General features: G+C 45.1%; 1 long non-coding RNA gene across 6 annotated transcripts in view; it reads right to left on the bottom strand.

The window, feature by feature from the left end:
* Positions 1–21,473, bottom strand: part of LOC310902622 — an 82,899-nt gene that overhangs the window by 55,139 nt on the left and 6,287 nt on the right. For 2 of the 6 annotated variants that reach the window (XR_014586825.1, XR_014586826.1), the window contains exon 1: positions 18,487–21,106. This is a non-coding gene — a long non-coding RNA (uncharacterized lncRNA). Of the gene's footprint in view, positions 1–18,486; positions 21,107–21,473 lie in introns of those variants that run through there. The other 4 variants (XR_014586827.1, XR_014586828.1, XR_014586824.1 and 1 more) reach the window with 3 other exon arrangements.

The raw sequence follows: 21,473 nt of genomic DNA, 5'->3' as shown, positions 1-21,473 counted from the left end.
CTAAATTTTATGTAGTATGAATGCTGAAATTTTCCCTTGCTTTTCGTATTTGCCATAGCAAACCGTGCCTTTTTTTTTGTTTGTTTTTTCCTTGCACTAATCAAAAACACATAAATATATTTGAAACCAAGTATTTTCCTTACAAGTGATTGTTATTTCAAGACACTTTCCCTTCCAGCACCAGCCAGCACACCCTGCCAAACCCCGGTGCCAGCTGATTTTTTTTTCCCCCATGACAGTCCCCGGGGCTGCGTGGGACCCACCGCTGCCCACGAGGGTTTGCTCCCTGCCTGGCTCAGCACACCTGCTTCCACCCCTGCCCAGCACGGCCCTGGAGATGCTGTGAGCGAGCGGGGAGAACAGCTTGTCTTCACAGAAAAATGTATTTTCTCCCACAGCCTTCCCCTGAGGCTTCAGAGAGGCAGGAACAGAGAAAGCCAGAAAACTCCCATACAACAGCAGATTAACATCCATCTATTCAGAATGGAGGAAAAATGAGTATATTGAAGGGTCAGTGCCTGTTGGTGGCAACCTCATTACAGTCTAGGTCTCAGAGTGGTACTAGAGAAAAATAGAGTGTGGTTATTACATTAATGTGTTGTGAACATATTTATTAATAAATATTTAATAACTGTTATGAGAAACAAGCTATAAAGCCATAGCTATACTGTTAATGGAAAGAGGCCACAGCCTCTCCTTCGAGCATGCTGGCAGGCGATACAGCCTGAAGTACTGGACTGTGCTCTCCCAAACCAGGCAGCTCTCACCCACGCTGCATTTATTGGCACCCTGAGCCCGTGCCCCCTCCTGGACCACTGCGTTATTTGGGACCAAACCCCGTGGGACGGCACAAGGGAGCACGCTGCCTGGTACGAGCCCAAGCTGTGCCAGGGAGGGTGCTGGAATCAGAGCAGGTTTTCAGTGCTGGAGCAAACAATTTCACCGTGTTCCCCCGGTGCTTTCCCCATGTTCATCTTGACGGCACACACACAGCTCACACAGCAAACGGACGGGCTGGCTGTGCTGAACCTGGAAGGCTAATACTGGAGTGGGTCCAGACAACTTTTACCCCTAGGGATTCAAAGAGCTCATGTTAGAAGAGCGAACATCTGCAAAACATCAGACATCCTAAAACGCTTACCTCAGGTTAGCTCTTCTTTAGCAATTCTATAAAACAACTTGTCCTAAAAATAACCTGACAAGGAGAGGTCAAATGCAGTACAGCCATTACGTGCCCCAAGATCAATACTACTAAAGTATAGCACAATTCAAAACACGTCTCCAGAATCTTACTCTCTTTACCCATCATCAGGCTAACATAACATTGATGGTTCTGTCCGTGGGGAAGACAAAGAATAAAACACAGTAAGCAGTTGTGTGTTATGGAATAGAAAATTAAAAAGGCTGGTATAAATAAACCCATTTTCTTTGAGCTAAAAGATACAGAACATTTTCATAATAAAACCACATATCCCTTTCAGCCCCTGTAATTAAAATTTGAATTCAGTTTAATAGAGACATGTGAACGTGTGCCTGGTTGTGTGAGCTGGGCCCTGCATTTATCGCATCCGTGGGCAGAAGCCCTGTGACTGTCGCCAGCTTACCAACCTAAGTGTGGATTTGGGATCTGATGAGATCCCTCATGCTCCTCACCCTGTGTCCATTTCTCTCTGCTCTGAAAATTAAAAGTGTGTTCTTTTTTTCTTTTTCTTGCATTAAACTGTTCAGATTCCAGGGACATTTCTCTTTCTCCACGCACACGCACCAGTAGATGAATATATTACAGGAATTAGGATAAACACAACTGACATCAATAAAAACTCACAGAAGCATAAACTATTACTTTCTGTAAAAAGTGTAATCCTGGGAAGGACCATTTCTAATGCTGCCATCCTCTAGGGTCTTCAATTAGGGCTGTTTGTTTCTCTCCTCTTCAGGCACTAATAAATCTCCAAAAGAACAAATAAAACAGACATTCTATTATACTGCGAATACATAACTCTTACATAAAATGCCTGTTTATCCACTGGCCGACGCACAGTTTCTCAGCCCCTCCATAAACCAATTTGTTGCCATGCCCCATCCGCGCGGCGAGGTGCCTCTCCTGTTTTCCTATCTCCATGGTTACAAATATGCTCTGGAAAAGACGGAGGGAAAAGGGAGACGTAAAAAAATGGGCAACAAAGCAATCAAAATAAGAAGCCCCTTCCAATGCTGGAATGGCCACAGATGCTTTGCCTTGTCCCGCATCCCCACGGGGCTTGTGCCCAGGAACGTTCTCGTCTCGGATCAGCAGGAGGAAGGTAGAAGCATCACGCTCTAGGATCTTTTCTTCCCATTACTCTTCCCTGGTTTAATCAAGTACTTCTACTGCTCTTAGCACCACAGTATCAAGACATCATATTGGATTAAGAAATTAAATCATTGCTGCTAATGAGGCCTGCATCCACAGCCCTCAGATTTCCATGCCCGTTGGGTAAACAGCACAAATTTGGCAGCAGAATTCATTACAGGCACCACATGCGGATGAAAATACATCACTGATCCTAATGCATAATAATACTGAAGTGGTAAAAACATTTCCATAAAACATGAGAACAAATTCTGCCCATCCAAAAAAATAAAATTAAAGACGTGTTACCATAAAGCTGAACAAATCCTAGGTGAGGCTGCATAAACAGAGCTCCCCAGCAAAGCACGGTGCTGGAAACCCAAGACTTGGTATAGATCACACTAAAAGAGATGGCACTGTGTGACTTGGGGCTGGGGGGGTTGCTCATGCCTGCAGGCAGCAGCCTCCACCCCTGCCGGCACTGTCACATCCCGGTTGCCCAGGCCCTGCTCTGCACTGGCTGCCCCCAGCACCGCGCACCAACACCTCTGTGCCAGCAGTTAGGTTCAGCTGCTAGCGTGGCAACAGAAACTCATGAAGGTTAAAGTTTTGGAAGGCGTTTTTCATGAGCATTTGACTAATGGAAAGCTGAAGGTAAGAGATGATGAGCCAAGAAACCACCCTAGGGCTGGTGGGGCTCGGCTGGGAAGCCCTCTGGGAGCAGAGGGGGATGGACCCAGGAGAAGCCTGAGCTGCCACGAGAGCCTGCATTCAGAGTGGTAGGAGGAAGCACTAAAACTCCCTCTGAGATCAAACCAACAGTTTCTTGGAGGGTATTTCATGGCAGCAGGAGGCGGCTGACCCCAAAATCTCATCTGTCAAGCGCAGAGGCTAGGTAGCAGGCAGCTGCGCTCTGCCTGCCCTGTAAATTCTTTTAAATACCCACCCTGTGATCCAAGCCAAAACCCAAACAGTTTGTACCAAGGAGGCAGAAACCAGAATTCTTCATACTTCCCCACAGAGAGCATTATATTTCTGTATAACAAAAATGGAAGTTAAATTCCAGCTAGCCCTTAGGCTGAACAGTAATTGCCGCTATCACAAAACTTTGTCATTCAGGAAATGTGCTTTAATCTTCCCTGTCTCTTTGAAGATGCTTCCCCACTCCGGCTTGACTGAAGTTAGTCTCTGCATATCCATTCAAGGCTAGGAAAGAAACGATAGTTTGCATTTATTGAACTTGCCACGGCAAGAATCGCATACTCGTTGCCTTCTGACAGCACGGCACCCCTGGCAGGGCAGCAGGCTGGGGGAGGCGTGCTCGGCCCTCGCCTCGCTATGGCCAGTCCCTTCCCGAGGCCTCCCCCACCAGGCAGCACCCCACGGCCCCCAGCTCCCCGGCCAAGAGCAGGCAAACCTCAGCCAAGGCTCCTCGCGCTTGCCCAGACCACCCGCTGCTCCCCGTGGGCACAGATGGGGGGCACAGCCAGCCGCAGGGATGTCCCTCCGGGAAAGCAGTCCGCCCGTCGGAGGGGTTCTCTCTTCTTTCTGGTGGTGGAAAGATGGCCATGTACCCACCGGTAATCCTCCATGCTGTCAGAGAAAAGTCCCTCCTATTTGGCTACCATGAAATTGTATTAGCTTAGACTCGATTTAAAAATTGAACTGTGTTGTATCTCATGAATGAAAATGCTCAGGAAGAGCTAGCAGTGTTTATTTCCCCCACCACAACATAGCCTTTTTGCTGTTTCTATCTATTCTTTTACTTGTTGCTATTTATTTTTCTCTTTAAAAAGCCATAGCTTGAGCAGTTCCTACACTGTGCTTTTCAGAAAGACATTGCAAAAGACAAAACTGCTGTGGTTCAGCCCAGCAGGCAGCTAAACACCACCCAGCCGTTCGCTTACACCCCCTCAGCAGGGTGTGGGAGAGAACTGAGAAGTGCAAGACCTCGTGGGTGGAGATGAGGAGAGTTTAATTAGAAAGGGAGAAAAGGGAGGAGTGGGGGGAACAATAACAATAACAACAAAAAGACTAAACAAAGCAAGTGATGCACAATGCAATTGCTCACCACCTGCTGAATGATGCCCATTCAATCCCCAAGCACCGGCTGCCCCCACCCCAGCCGACCCTCCCAGCTTATTGCTCAGGCCAACATCGTATGGCACGGGATATCCTTGGGCCAGCTTGAGTTAGCCCTGTCCGCCCCCCGGTCCCTGTGCACCCCCGGCTCCCCGCTGGCAGGGCAGCAGGAGGAGCTGAAACATCCTTGCCTCTGTGCAAGCGCTGCTCTGCAACAGCCAACACATCAGGGTGTTATCAGCATTATTCTCATCCTAAATCCAAAACACAACATACGAGCTACTAGGAAGAAATTTAACTCTATTACGGCCAAACCCAGGACATACATTTCTGGTACTGTTACTAAAACTGCTCCATTTGGTGTTGATTCATCAATTACTTTGGGCTTCTGCTGACTGCAGTCCCCAGCTTTGAGCTACAAGTGGTCAGAGCTTTAGGACTGAGCAACCTCAGAGATCCTCTGCTGAAGTTAAACGTTGTCATCATCTTATAGGATATAGGGAGCAAGAGCACTGGCAATGTAGATTTTCATCTTAATCTATTACTGAGGGGTGATATTTATGTTATATATATATAATATATATATGAGGACGCTTCATAGGCACCCCTCACTTATAAGAAGTGAATCCTATTCATATTAGATGGGAGTTTGGAAAAGTGATAAATTACAAAGTTGATAAGAGCTAGTTTTCACCAGAATGAGTGACAGACACTTTCTGGATCATTTCACCTTTTTTTTTTTTTATTATTATTATTCCTGGTTGGCCTATTTTGTTGATAATCCAAAATGCTCAGAAACACAGACGCACACAAAAACCCTTTTGCCATTTTCTCAAAAGCATCTGAAAAAGCTGACACCTTCAAGTGATGTAAGCTAGCTTTACTAAATCTAGTGGAACTTCCCTGATTTATACCGGCTAAATACATCGCTGCTTATGCTTTGGGAATTTCATCAAAAGTTGTAGTTTTCAGAAACTGATTGCAATTCTCAGCGATCTAATCCCCAGCAGGTACTAAGACCCTTCAGATTTCTTTCATAGCACCGAAACCCGGCAAAAGCATTGTCAAAAGCAGAGACCAATTGCTTACAGAAATGCTGGTGTTAGCTAAAATTGATCATAAAATACTTATTGAATTGCAAAAAGATGCCTAGCTAATCCTTTCAAACTTCATAAACATATTTCTTGCTGAAGAGTGAATCTTTATGTCGTCGGCAAATTGGACTACAAACCCGGGAAAGATTTGTAGGCTGCAGATGTGCTCCCTGCGGCCCCGCCAGCACGCGTGGGGAGCGGAGCGCAGCGCTGCGCATGGCACGTTACGGAGACACAGCCGGGAGGCACCTTGCCCAAGGGCAGGGCCAACCAGCCCAGCACTATTTCCACCAGATTGCCGTCCAATTCACTAAATTTCCCCCCGCTGTCACGGAGGTCCCACAGGCAGATTGCCACCTCCATTTGCCAGAGGAATGGAGCACTTTGAAAGCCGGCTGCCAGCACAGCGCAGAGCCCCAGGCTGGCCAAGGTGGGCAGGGTCCTCAGGGTCCCCCCCAGCCCCAGCAGGACCCCCGAGCAGGGTGCCCAGCCCCACGTCCAGGCGGCTTTGGGACATGCCCAAGGAGCCCCCCCAGGCTCTGGGCAGCCTGTGCCAGGCCTGCGGCACCGCAGGGCTCAGACGTGCTGCTGGGGCTGGGGGGGACCTCCTGTGCTCCGCTCGGTGCCCGCTGCCTCTGGGCCTGGCGCTGGGCTCCGCTGGAAGGAGCCTGGCTGAACTGTGCCCCAAAATAAATATATAATCGAAATCATTATTAAATATTAACACTAAAAAAATAAAGTTTTCTCGTTAGTTCCAATTAACATTGTTACAGCATCTCTGTTTGCAACTGTTCTGAATTTGTGTGTTTCCAAAACATAATTATTTTACGATGCTGTAATGAAAATCACTAATTTCTGTAAAGATTGCCATGTTTGTGATTAGTGTGCTCTGAAGCTATCTTCCATGGAAAACAAAGTTTCTTGCTGCAAGTGTAATTAATTCTCAAACTTCACTAAATCCTACTAGATTTGAAGCACACCAGTAGCATATTCATATCTTTAGAATAAATGTTTTCTGGAGTAGTACACAAGAGCAGAATCCATTTCAGAATCCAAGATCCTTCATGAAGCAGAAGGAGTCCAACTTAAAGCAATCTGAATTTTGGAAAAATGGAGTAAGAAGTTGACAGGGATTTTGCAGCGGAGGGAAGAAGAGCAAACACACTCATTTTCTTTGTTATTAAGAGATTTTTCTTGTTTTCCTAAACATGAGCATTAAACTTTTCTAAAGATAGAGTACCTGCATAAACAGGAAGAGAGAATTTCATAATAGAATTACTTACTTAACGACTTGTGCAGGAAGCTTGCCTGGAGGCAGATCTCATCCTATCTGTCTCTAAAACTGCTACCCGAAATAAAGGGCTCTGATCTCCTGCACACGGTCACTTCCTTGGACAACTTCTTATCTTTTTGCTCTGATCTCTCATCAGTGAGAGATTTTCAAAGATCCCCTTCTCCAGAATGAAGAGAACAGCCCCTTCCCTCTGTTATTAATCCCGGGAATTTGAGAACAGAAATCCAAGCGGGTTCTTGGCTTTCTACACTCTTGCACCACTAGAAAGGTTACTTGTTGGCTTCCATTGAAACAGTACAATTGCAGCAGGATAAAAAAAGAGAACGACAACAACAAACCGAGGTAGCTACATAAGGAAAAAAAAAATAATAATCAAGAGTCTTGTGTCTTCTTTTTCACGCTCATAGAGAGCTGAAAACCAGAGAGCCTCTGCTGAATGTTTGTTGACGGCTGGGCTCTCCTTGGTGGAGAGCCCTGGGGGATGCTCACTGGTCCCAGGTCTGATGGGCTGCTCTGTGCCAGCTGAGCAGGAACTACAACAGCTTCAAGGCTGCTCTAATTCATTTGCTACCCGGGGATCCTTTGGGGAATACGTTAGCTCCGGAAGCTCAGCGAGGCAGGTGTGTATCGCACTCCGCTCAGCCCAAGTACCTTGTTATTGTTTGCAATACGGTTGCTCCAGGGAACCCCAGGGCCAGGCTGTGCTTAGCACTGCAGAAACACCAAAACCAAAACCCTGCCCCAGCCAGGCATAAGAAAATGGTCCAGGACCCACTGCTGGGGGGTGTGGGGCCACGGGTGTGCAGAAGAGGCGTCCCTAGCCTGAAAGTCCTCTTCTGCAGGGGAAATCTCCACTGAGCACTCATGGGCACAGTCAGCAGCTCTGGGAAAAAAAGAAAGCAAGCAAATTTTTTTTTTCTTACTTGGGAAATGTTATAAATCATAATTATGCGATCTTTACTTGAATGAAGAATCTTCATCAAAGGAAGCCTGCCTTCCCTCAGGTTAGAGGCCAGGATTAAAAGCGCCCCTGCACACACTGGCGGACGATTCCACCTGAATACCTTCAGTCTCTCATTCAGCATTGCAAACTGGATTTCAGGCACCAGAAGGGGAGTACTATCTCCTTTGAATACAAAAATCTAGTGAGATTCCTTTTTAATCTATACTTTTCTCTAGGCCTTTTGAAGCTTAACTTTAGGCCAAGTCCAAGTGAGTGCTGTATTTCTGCTTCCTCCAGCATCTTTACTCTGGGGTTCACTGTTTCTTTGTTTACCTGGGAAGGAGGATGAAAAACAAAGAGTGAATAAAAATCACTCTCCAAATCAAAGCTTGGCCTGCCAGCAGTTTGCCAAGAAATTATTTAACTTATTAAAGGTGTGAAAGTCCCTGCATCCATTGCACACCTACATTTTCATTTAAGCAGGTTAACTGCAGTCCTGAGAGAGGAACAGCCACTGCTCAGGAGGAGCAGGGTTCTCTGGGATCATCCTCTTGCAGTAAGTATTTCAAAAAGCAAACTGACAGAGACTGAAGTCTGAAATGTGGTCTTAAAAACTGCTCCACCTGTGAAAAAACAACTTTCTCCACTGTATGACAGTTTTAAAGATGCACTTGTTCCAGTACAAAAAAAATAATACGGATATCTGACATACCAGGTCACCGTCTATTTCATCACACAGTTTAGTTTTTATGCTGCATAGTTCAACTTCTGACTCATCCAGAAATCAAAAACCCTGTGACAGACAGGAGGTGATGGAAGATGTGTGCTGTGCTGACCCACAATGTACCATCGCCTTCTCTGATGTGCTCCGCTTTGTTCAGACGTTGCCCTTTCCCAGGGACTTTCTTATTTATATCGGTATAAACACACATTCATTTATTTACATTTTGTGCGTGTAACAACATTACTGTAATATTAATCCATTCTTTTACTGAAATTTATATTCTGCAATGGCTTTTCACTAGCTTTGGATTAGAAAATTCCCATTTAAACTGTAAACTGTATTTACTTAATTTTATTATTTTTTTTTTCCAATTTTAACTTCACAATTCCCATTTAGCTCAAAACAAGGGTTTTGATTTTAGTATATAGTTGAATTTGCCAGCAATGGCAACACCGCTACCTAAGCAAGCAACCCCATTGGCAATAAAGTTTGACTCAAGTTTGACTTACTTCTCTATTAAACAGCCTTTCCTCCCCTCCGAGGCCAAGTTTTCTGTCACACGGACTCCTGGCCTCATTGAAGAAACACCTCTCGTCGGGCAGATGCAGTTCACTCGGACAACAGCCCACATCCAGCTTCCTGCTGGGGTGTCCAGTCGGAGGTTTGGGGTCGTCCTGAGAAGCCGAGGGTCGGGAATCACTTCATTCCTGCAAGGAGAGCAGGGCAAGGAACCATCAGAACGTGTTCCTCGAACAGCAGCATCCACCCGCGCCCCACCACTGCATCTCAATAGAAATTTAAGGGGAAACAGCGTGAGTAATTCATGCCTGAGAAATCTCTAAAAACAAGGGGGAGCTTAGCTAAGAAGTCCTGCCTGTAAAAGGTGCAATTTCCTGCATTTGGCTAGAATGGGCTCCCAGCAAGCCTCAAGAAGATTAAGCTTCCCTGTCTTGTGGATATTTTAATGTAGAGTTACAGTATAAGAATCGGTCTTTCTCTAAAAAAAGCACCCCGCGCTGATGATTGAGAAATATTAAGAGGCTTAAATAACTGTTGTCCTCCTGCTGCATTGTGGTATCTCTGCAGCACACAGTGAAAACCACAGGAGGCACCACTGCCTGCTCAAAATGTTAAAGAAAATAATATTACTGTGCAAAGGAACCACTACCATGAACAAGCTAACAATTAACAATTTAATACATTTGTTGAAAGCTATATTTTCCATATTTTCAGCAAGTTCTCTTGCCCTTTGGGATATATTATGTAGCTCAAACAACAAGCTACCGTCCCCTCCAGTAATAAAACGTTAATAGACTGAAACTTTTCAATTGCATTACTATGAATATGGCGCAATTTAATTTTATAAGGTACTATCAATAATACATTAAAAATTATTGTAAAACACAACGTGATGACTGTAATTCCCAGAAGCATATCTGGAGACACAGCAGGTGAGGTGCAGCACCAAGCAGGTGCCAAACCCAATTATTTACTCGTGGCAAACTCCACATGCCCGGAGCCGGGCAGACAGTGCCTGTGCAAACACCTTGCTCCCGCAGCCACCTCCCTTTAGTCATGTTAATTAAATTGTAGTCCTAAAAGACTGTTTCTGCCTAACAAACTACATAAGCCTCTGGTTTGAAAGGTTAATTAACTGAGCAGGAAGTAGGTTGTAAAAAAATGTTACTTTCAGCCAACTCTCTCTGCCGTTAAGGCAGATGCTGGTGCTGGACGAAGATGTATTTTTCTATTATCCACACAGGCTCTGATCTCTGGCCTTACGACATAATGGGAACACATTGCAGACTTGTCAGTGGGGACAGTCACAAGCAGAAAGTATAAAGAGTGTTTTAAAGACATTTTCACCTCTGGAGGGATCTGATCCTTGATGACAGAAGTGGGACAGCAGAGACCCGTAGTCAGCAGTGCTCTGAAAAGCATCCTGCATAAACACGGTACTAACTTTTTACGTGCTCATCATTCCTGGGGCTGAAATTAGCCTTTTTCATTTGATCAGATGTGATGTACCAGATTGCACCAGGTGTGCAGCCTTGGCCACAGCCCTCTGCAGTGGCTCCATGCCCTTACCCTACCCCCTTCTGGCGCCCATACAGGTCTCACAGTGAGGGGACATTGGGAAGGAGAAAAAGAAGTTAACCAGCATGGGATCTCATTGCAAGATAGATCTCTGTTGGATCACATAAATGTAGAATTTTTGTCTCTCATTTGTGCTTTCATGTCCACGGAATAGCAAGGTAACCACTAACTATTGAATAACTTTCAGTGTGATTAACTTTTAACCAAAACGTTAACTAGCTGGGTATTTATCTAGTATATGCATACATATTTAGCATAGAATATTTATTTTAGCGTCTGTAAGAACTAAAATCCAAGTGGCAGCACAAACCTGCTCTGTCATTCAAATACAACTTTTTTTTTTTTTTAATTTATTTAAAGTGATGAGAATGCACATCATAAGATTAATACAACATAAGGGGGGAGATGTGCTTTATCACTAGAAAGCAGAGCTCAGATAATCACTGAGCCCAAATTACAGTGCAGACTTTCCAGAGCAATCAGAAGACATTTCTGTGGAGACAAGGCCAACGCATCCCGCGGTTGTGTAGAGCAGCATAAAAATACTTTCAGCACTGTACTTGCCAAATCAGCATTTTTCTCTAGCATAAGCTTGCCCAAGTGCATTATTTACAGAAACAGCAGACAACTCAGCCTCGAGAGGAGCCCTGGGACAGGTCCTCAGGCAACATAAGCAGATTCTCTGGACTGAAAGTGGTGGTTTACTCTGCTCACACTGAAGATATGGCCCGAAAAGGAAATGTCAAAATCTTTAATTCAAAAAAAAAGAAAAGGAAAAAAAAAGATGAAAAAGATGCTCATACCTGCAGGTCTTTTCAAGCTCACGTGTCCCACAGGCATTAACGCCGTCTCATGTAGAGGATACCATGGTGGTTAAGTACCTGATAGTTGGCACAGCAGGAAATGACAGCAGGGGACAAACAAAACCTAAAAGATATCAAACATTATTTCTGAACTTGAAATATGATGCAAGTATATACATGCCATGCTTATTTTCATCTACGAAAGCTACATCTTTCTACATCACCTACATTTTATTGAGGAAAATACATTCAAATTAAAATAATGCCTGTGAAAGTGACAAATCAAAGGTCTTAGAGCTTGATGTTTCAGCTCTGTCCGCTCCCTTTCACGCTGGTTTGTATTGGAAGTGTCTGGTCTGAAATATTCTGTGGGAAGTGGATCCAAAAATAAAAGCTCTCCTCATAAGCTTGTTCTTCAAATCACTCTCACGTGAAGACCAGGCTTGGCAGATTTGTGGCTGATGTGCTGGGTTGTGACATCTGAAGTCAGATTGTAACGTGACATGAGAGATCCAACCTGACAGGGTGCATCAGCTTGAGAGGCAGCAACTGAAGTTTTAAAAATATGTTTTTCTCTTTGCTCCGCAGTTTTCAGAAAATCTCTACTTACAAAAAATGCCTATCAAGTACTCACTGCTTCGGCTCTTGGCTGACTTTGTCTGGTGGGCTTGTTCACAGAGCCCTGGACCATTCTTCTTAAGAAACATGGTGCGTTTTTTTGACATATCACAGTCTATGTTCCTATTTCAAAACCCAGACCATCACCTCCATTTCCCTGAGGAAAATACTTTCATATTAAAATAATACTGGCAAAGGTGACCAATCAAGGGTCTTGGAGCAGGATGTTTCAGATCTGTTGTACCCCTTTCACACTGTTTTCTATTACTTTGCATGGTAGATTTTATTTGCAGATGGCCTTTCCATCCCTGGACCTTTGGCTGGGCTCCTTCCCACAATGATGCCGTGTACCCATGTCTCATGGAAGCGAATCAAATTATATTTTTCATCTGTGGTGCAAGAACCTTCACACAAAATGTGAAGCACCTGCTTCAAATTACATCTATTTAGTAACGTTCATGTCCAGCCACACTCATCCTATCCGTTTGTGAAGGAGACACAATTTGCATCCCAAAGTGTCAGAGATGTGAACTAAATCAAAGAGATCTATATTAAGTTGCAGTTAGTTAAACCGTTTTCATTCTACCGGCACAGATTTACCCATCTGTAAATTAGGTGCAATCATCTCAGGAGGAAACTAACTGAGCAGAAAAAGAAAGTGAAACCTATTTACAAGTAATTTATAGCAGCTTGCTTATTCACATCTGAATTTGGGTCAGGAAGCATGGAATCTCCAGATGTCCTTTTCCACCTGCAGAACATCCACCCCTAGCTCTTCGTGGTGGCTCTGTCAGTTCTTATTGCTAAGATTGTCTCCATTAATACGGAAATGACCAAAACAAACAAACAAACAAAAAAATTAAAGGCTGTTAGTGAGGATTTCTCTCCACTTTTCATAGTATATTCTAAAATAATAACAAAAGCCCAAGAGCAGCAGCAGCCCTGCTACCCTACACTGAGGCAGAAGGCAACCTGTAGCGAAAAAGCAGCTGAACGGAACGCTGCTGATACTGGTCATGGGTAAAGAAGAAAAACAAACAAACAAAAACCCACAAAACAAATAAACAAACAAACAACAAAAACACATTCATTCAGTGGTGACCAAATAAGTCAACTCAACTACCGGTCATAACAAAACTCTAGACCTCATCTCTAATTTAACTTTCCAAAAGAAGTTTTGGTGGGATCCCAGGCTGGGCATGTTTGAATGTGCTCACAGATGTACCAGCTTTTTCCTGGCTGAACCATGTGAAACCGTTGGACAGTATATTTACTGATCAGTCAACCAACGCTGAAGTCAATTACATTCATGTCCCTATCATCATGGATAGAAAACAGATTTGTTTAAACATTATGTGGGACAATCTCATCAGATTCAATTTTCCTGCCGATCAAGACCATGAGGATTGTTTCCATACTAATTCACTTGTGTCTTCTCAGGGACAAAAGGAGGAGATAGAAAAATATAAAAAGGAGAACAGCAAAACTGTGGAGGGACTGATCCCACTTCAAAATCATTTTGTGTTTTGAGTGAGGTTTACATCAGCTCGTGAGTTTGGTCCCACATCCTACCCCATCCTGCTCCAAGTTGCTGTGACTGAAAAATGCACCCTCAGAAAGAGCAACTTTAGACTATGAAGCAGGATTTCCAGCAGATATGACCCAAATTACCTGGGCTGCTTTCAGTATGTCACTGATGCTTGGTTCTGGTGGCATGTGCCAGACTTACTTGCCTTACCAGATTCTCCAGGACTCATATTGTAGCTTAAATCTCCACGACAATTTCCAAACCGCAGGATCTGCTATGAGAAGCACCACCGAGTACCAAAAAGCTCATGCACCAGCGTTGCACAGATCTGGGGGCAAAGTTTGTCAGCTCGTGCAAACACCCACAGCTTCCTAGAGGTCTGTCCCTACCTGGAAAGTTCGCAGAGACAACAAGGACAGAGCACAGGAAACATACTGCATTAACAACACTTCAGCATTGCTCAGGAAGCATAGACTCACCTTCGTTCCCAAGGGATGAATTCACTCTGGATGAAGCAGACTCAAGTTCGAGGCACAGAGAGCTAATACAGGCAGCAGTCTCAAGCCCTGTTAGCCAAGGCATGTTGTTGTTGTTCTGCTTTACAGTGCAATTGCCAAAATGTAAAAGAAAACATGTTCTCTGGATGAGAAACGCATTTCTCACTCAGACAAGGAAAGACTACTTCATTTTTTAAAAAATAGTTAGAAAATTGGATATTTCTGAAAAAAATATGAGCTCTGTGAATACGATAAATTAGTTGAGTCCCTGAAGGTCTGCAGTTTCCCAAGGAAACCTCTATGAATTTTGCCACATGTGCAGTATGAATAATTCCTAAAACAATTACCCGGGAAGCTCAGTGGCATCACACCAAGGTTCTGCCTGTCCTGCGGGGACGTGGTCAGCGCGATCCCCTGGCAGCCCAGCCCGCAGCAACCTCGCCGTCAGTCCCCAGCGTGCCTGGAGCTAAGACTGGCCGTTTGATTGCATTGCATTGCGATTCTGAGATGCTAATAGCAAGTTAAGATGTGCTCAAAATTCATGAGACCTAATGTGCTGTTTGATGCTAAAGACAGTTGGGCTGTGCCTGTGCTTTGTAACCCTCGAAAGCAACCAAAAAATGATTCCTCTGCACATGGCCGGGAGGCAGAAGGGATACAAGCAGCGTTCATCTGGGTGTAGGCAAGGACTTCCCTAATGTCTGCTGAGAAGTCTGCAATTTTCTGAATGAGACTCATAAGAGAAATTAGTTTCATATCAAAGAGATACAGGGTTTTATAGATAATTTAAAAAAAAAAAAAAACACATTACTACATAAACAAAATATTTTAAAGCAGTTAAAAAATACCAAGTGCTATGTGACAAGCATGTGGAGATATTTTTTTCTGACCCTAGAAGCATTCATGCAGCTCTGGTACTACTGTGCCGTGCTGGTATCATCACTGTAAGAGATGCTGGAGAGGGAACAAAGGTGCAGGCTGCAGAGCCGCGCGGAGCACTTCGCTCCCACCCGGCGCTGCGGGTCCTCTCCGTCCCTCTGCCCTCCCAGCAGGTGACCGGGCACGTGGGGCTTCTCTACCAACATCAAGAGCAAACGTTGCCTCACCGAGTTCAGATCTCACCAGAAAATAATGCACTTCACATAGGGCCACTCTAGGCTGAATTAGGAGGGCTGGAATCACCTCGTCCTGCTCCGAGGGCTCGGGAAGTGCTCTGCGGCCCCCAGGGACACAGCTGCAGGGAACGTCTCTTCCAGAGCTCCACTCCTGCAGGAGGCCTTAGCTCAAGGGCCAGTTGCTTGGGCTGCCAACATATCTGACACACGAGGAATTTAGGCAGAGCTCTGCTCCGCGCACATTTACATTTGTTTATGCAGCTGAAATGGAGGCATCCTGCGAACCTTTCCACTCCTATTTGCGTGCAGCCCAAGCAGCATGCTTGAGTGGCTCCACAATTAGCTCCGGAGCACGCTGCAAACACAAGCTTTCCCCACTGCTAATATTCCCCTTTTCCCCCCCACCTTCTCCTCCCTCCCCTTCCTCCCAGTTCTCAAAGGCCCCCACCCACCAAACTGCACAGGCACCCTTGCCACCTAGGGTAACACAGAACGAAAACCAAATCTGTTTGCCAAAAAAATTAATAACAGAAGCAACCTATACTGACACCTTACAAATTCCTATGAGATTTAGAAGTTTGTATGCTGAATTCAAATATCCTCAGTCCACCAGAATAATTTGGTTGTTTGTTCCTTGCCCTTCACTTGAGCTTTATGGCACGTTTCTAACAGCAGTGAAAATCACTGCAAAGTTTCACGATGTCTTATGGGTGTATGGAGGTGTGCTTCCTTTACTACCAGGAGAGCTGCATACATACATATATATATATATATATTATTTATAATATTTGCCAAAACATTTGAGTTAGGTCTAGTTGGTTCCTGGCTGGCCAGGACCTCAACAAGGGATTGACTGTGCCCAGTGGCTGCCAGCAGCCTTTTTAGCCCCATGCCCAAGAAAGAAATACAGGGACAAAACCAATATCCATATAATTGGTTCCTCCGATCAGGCAAAGATCTGAATACATGTCTGAACAATAAATAAATAAGTAAATAAATAAAACAAGTTTCACCTTAGACGTGTCACTGGCAAAACAACCACACCAACTTGTTTAAAAGCTGCCTGCTCTGTGCAAGCCTGTGGTGACATCTCTGAGTGCCAGGTACCCAAGGGTAATGGGATAGGGGGATGGAAGTGGCAGCTTGTTGTTTTCACATAAATAGATATTACTTATGAAAAAAATAATAATCTGAATGTCTTCCATCAGTTCCCAGCAAAGAAATAAATAAATAAATAAACTTTGTGTTTTCCTCAGACTGCACGAGAAGCCATCTTGCTCTAAAGTCGGTTCTGCGGCCCACTATTTCAAGCCCCTCACAGTTAGCTCTGTGCAGACTGTTTGCCTTCTCCCACAGAGTCAGTGTATTCTTAGGTGAGTAATGTGAACAATAAATAAAATAGTTATTATCAACTGGATGTCATTAGAAGGCTTAGGATTACTTTGTGCCGGTAGATCCAATTTATCACAGATCCTCTGGGATAGACATTATTTAAGATTAGCATTAACTCTAATCACAGGGGTTAAAATTATGAGGGCATAACAAACTTCTTAAATCAAAGAAAACGTCGCTATAGGAAATACCCGATTTGTTATAAAATAGCCCAGCTGCCTGAGTCAAGAGCTCACAATATTCCCCTCAAACAGTTCATCCTTCTACACTTCATTATTCTCAGCCTTTTATGCATTCAGGAAAAACAAACAAACAAGCAAACAAACCTCTTCTATTCTGCTACTCTCAGCACATCATTACAGCACACAGCCCATTACGCTGCAGAGTTTCATGTCTGAAACAAAGCTATAGACAGAAATTGCTATTTCCACAACTGGCCCATGCAAGCGTCCTAACTGTTGGAATAAAAAAGCAGGAGGAGGGTTCATTTCTCTGGAGGGTGGAGGAATGATATCTCCGTGGAGGGACCTTTTAACTCTGTGAGAGGAACAGCAACATGGCATGGGGGTGAGACCTGCAATGCCACAGTCACTGGCTCACAGGTACAGAACTGCTATTTGGGAACACTGAAGATGTAATGCATTTTAAAAGCCAAGGCAAGAGAACCCAATTTTCTGAAAAAAATGTATTTAAGACAAATGACATTTTACACACCAGAACCTCAGGGTTAAGGATACTAAATATCATTCATGTTGATGTGTTATTATTTTTCCACTTCACTGAAACTCAGCTTACCAGCAGAAGAGACTCCCACGTTGTTTTGACCTCTACCATGACAAAGAGTAGCAACTGTCCAGCTAATATTGATGATGGGTCTTCTGAGCAGAAAACGCTGGAGTTACACTGCAGGTGGGAGCTGGGGATACCTGAAGTTCTTCACAACAACAGATAGAAATGAAACTCTAAGTTCATTTAATTGCTGTATTAATTCCTATACTGTATTAATTGAATCTACGTTAAATTTAATTGAACAAAATTTATGTAAGTGTGACCGAGGTGTGAGCCACTGCGTGTGTGCCCTGGGTGTGAGCTGCTGCGGCCGTACTCTTCCTCCCCAAAATCTGTGGGAGCAATCAGCAAGGCTGAGCGCACCTCCAGCGCTGCTCCACGAGTGCTGGCAATTAAAAGCCTTGGTGCGGTGTGTAAAACAGAGCATTTCATTCTTTTATCTCATTCTAAGTTGTTCAAACTGTTAACTGTTGTTAAGATTCAGCTCATTCACGTAATGTGTGCCGCCTGTGGAAATTAGCCATACAGTAATCTGGACGTCTCCTTAGAAGAGTTGTGAACTCATAACTGTTCTAACAAGTGCCAAAAGTGATTTGCTGAGGTAAGCCAGCAACATGGACGTCGGTAGCAGTCAGGGAGAGGAAACAGAGGCAAAAAGTGCAAAAGAAAACCTAGGTAACCCAGTTATAGGAGCACATTTTCCCTGCTAAAAATAAATTACAGATTTTTCATTTCTTGCATTATTTGACGAAGTATGAGGGCTTCGATAAGGCGCAGCTGTAAGCACACACATTTACAAAGGTTTCCCCAGTAACAACTGTTGACAAACGTTTAGTTTATAGCAGTGTCATCTTAAACAGTGTCGGGGAAATGATTTTAAACAACTTGAATGTAGCAGTAATTAAGGATTTATTATATAATTTTATGGTAAATAATAAGGTTAGACAAGTTTAGATTTTACAGTAAACAACATCAGATTTTTAACAGCACAGTTACAATCAGTATCTGAGTATTAATCAATTAACACAACGATCTGCAGGAATTTGCTACAATACAAACAGCGACTTAGTTCCAGATATGAGAATGGCAAGGTTCACCCCAGACTTACTGCAGGGTCCTGGGGGAGCTCTAACCCCAAGCATGCACTTCCCAAATCCCCCCTAAGGTGAATTACTCACCCTTCTGCCTCATCAGCGTTTGTCTGTGGACAAGCTCGTTCCTCGAGGAGCCAGCCCTGAGAGGCTGGGGGAGACGGGGGGCACGGACAGCTCAGGAAGTTCGTGCTTGGGGTTGCTATTCGTGGGAGTGCAATACCAGCGTCTCTTGGTCAGTAATCTTCTGGGATTCAGGTCTTTTTTTTTACTTTGTTTATAGTTCAGGTTGTGCAGTCCCCCTCCCCTTAGCACTGAATTGTGCCTTTGGTAATTAGCCGTGCCACAGGGACCCTGAATAGGGTCACGGTAGAGGCCTGGATGTCCCATGACCACATCACATAAATGACAGGGGAGTGGGGCAGCGTCGGGCTTCGCTGCACTCTGTAAATAGCAGAGGAGTGATGCCATGATGGCTTCTCTGTTAACAACAGCCAGGTGATGAGGCCGTGCCATGTTAATTAGATAAAGTGATTGACTCGTAGTCAAGCTCAGATTCCTTATTATGCTGTTCATGGACTCTGACACGGTTCATCAGTTTCCCACGCAAGATTTCATGGCGCCGAGTGCCTGGTGCTCTGCAGCTGCCCTGTTCAAGGGCCGGCCATGTGGAGGCCTAGTGCGGCCCAGCAGCCCGAGCCAGACTCACAGCAAGGGCAGGAGCCAACCCAGCCCGCTGCAGGGCCCGTCCTCATGCAGCCTGCCGACAGAGCCTGCCGGGTCTTCCAGCGCCTGCCTTCGGACACAGCAGAGCCCCCCTGCAGCAGACAGCAGAAATCCTTCATCCCACCATGCCAGAGCCTGACCTCACAGGCACGCTAGTGGGACAACACTGATAAATTCAGCCCAGGAAACTGAAGATATGTATTATGCATTCGTAACTAGGAGAATGTTATGTATGATCCTGACCTTTTAAGATCAACTGCATATCACTAAGAGAGAAGCAGTGGCTCCTGCAGGTCCGTAAATATTGCTGCACACAGAGCTGCCCACAGCTCCTTGCACGTGGGGCTGGCATCGCCCTGCCTCAGCACCCGCAGCATGGCTCAGCACAAAGCTCGCCTTCAGGAGCCACCTTTCCATTTATTAGATGTAGCACCCCTTTTAAATCTTTCCCTGTTCCGCTGTAGGAAAATAATAGAAGATTGAAAGTGTCCTCTCTGAGTTACTTGAGTAGTTATTTATTTATTGCTCCCCACCTCCTTGGAAAAGCCAATCTCCGCCCCGCCGAGCGGCTCAGCCCAGCGCACGCAGCGATGCAGCAGGCTGCAGCCCAGGAGCCTCAGGAGCCAGTTAGGGCTCAATGGCATCGTTCAGCAAGAGCTGACCTTCTCTGTTCCCAATATCTCTTTCCTGCTGGTATCTTTTTATTATTATTATTTCTGGAAACCAGGAGCATTTTTAAATCATGACTCACTGAATGCCAAGCAACATTTTTTGGGGAGCTTCTCAGGCAAGGTTTAAATGAACAAGGAGAAATCTAACACAGCAGGGCCTGAAGAGAACTATATTTTCAATAAATGTGCCAGAAATCACACCACATCCCATTTTGATACACGGGTTCCCTAGAATGACAAAATTTGTGCTTTCAAGAGTGCCACGTCTCCAGCACTTTCATTCCACTTGTGCCATGGGAGATGAACCCCCAGGAGGCAGGTTCAGGTGACTCAGCGTGGTTTTGGGGAGCTAACTCTAGCCACACACATCTGCATAGCTGAAGGCGTGACTCATTTTTGGCAGAAACACCAGAAGTTTGTTACAAAAAACAAACCCGCCACTTTAGCTAATTAGCTTCTGTTAGTGAAAGCTCATTCCCAGCAGGATGGTGTTCACAGCAAATTCCTCCTGACTCACAGCAACGTGTGTAAGAGCAGACAGTTCAATCACACAAGCAGAAACCTGATGTGTGCAACTGCAATCTCTTCAGACATCAGCCTTCAGCAGTTACTGAGACAGCCTTGGAAGCGGAGCTGGGAGAAGATGGATTGTGTTACAGGACGTGAGAGAGCTGCCACCCACCAACGCAAAATGAGTTTTTTACAGCAAAGATGGAGGCACCCAATGAATCCATAACTGAACCTCATCGCAGCGCTGTTAACGTGGGAGGCATCAGAGCTTGCATCAGCTACACGTTGCTACCTGAGCCCTCTTCCTTTCCAGTTTACGGGCACAGTGCAGTTCCCCCCCGTTGTGACGCCGTGCAGGACCCAGCCAAAGCTGCGGGGCCGGGGCTGCAGCACCAGCGGGCAGGGGGCGGCTGTTGGCAGCTGTGCGAGGCTGGCAGCAAGGGACAGAAAAAAGAGAAAAAACAAGAGTAGCTTGGAGACGATCCGAGCAGCAAGGGCAAGGATGAGCCATTCCTTCACAAGCTGTACTCATTGGCCATACATTTCCAAACACACACAGTAGCTCCTTTTGCACCAAGAGGGCAAAAGGTTCTGTGAACAAGCAGGACTTTTTCAAAGAAACACCAGGTTTTAACACCACTTCCTCCTAAGAGAAATCACTTTAAAAGGATTTAATTTGTGCTACCCAGCAGGCAAAAGTTGCCCAGAGTTGCAGTTCACAACAGGATAAAGGACAAGGCTGGTGTAAATGTACATGCAGAGCACAGGCTCTTGCTAAATAAACTCATTACATCCAACTTTGTGCCACCTCTACATGGCAAATGTGTAATATCTAGTTGTTCCTAACATGGTGCATTGTAAGAGAAGAAAAGCCCCTCAAGCCTGGGCCGTAAGAGGCAAGGGCAAACCGCAGCCCGTTGATGGTGCTGCTGCCTTGGGGCCAGCCCTTCCCTGTGCACTTGGGGGCTGCATCCCCTGCGTGCCCCAGGGGTTCTACGAATCTTGAGTCCCTGGGGCTCAAAGGTTGCTCCCACCTTTGGGGTTCCACCCTGTGGCCAACCCCACCCAGCTGCCCAGAGTTTAAACAGGGAGAATAAATCCTGACCATTTATTTTTAGGGACTTTTAAGCCAGTATTTTTCATTGTCTTGCCTGATCTCCTCCTTTA

Source organism: Anser anser, assembly GCF_964211835.1.
Source record: "Anser anser genome assembly, chromosome: 7".
In the NCBI taxonomy this organism is placed as follows: Eukaryota; Metazoa; Chordata; class Aves; order Anseriformes; family Anatidae; genus Anser; species Anser anser.
The sequence above is the reverse complement of the archived record's forward strand: the minus strand, read 5'-3'. Positions and strand labels throughout refer to the sequence as shown.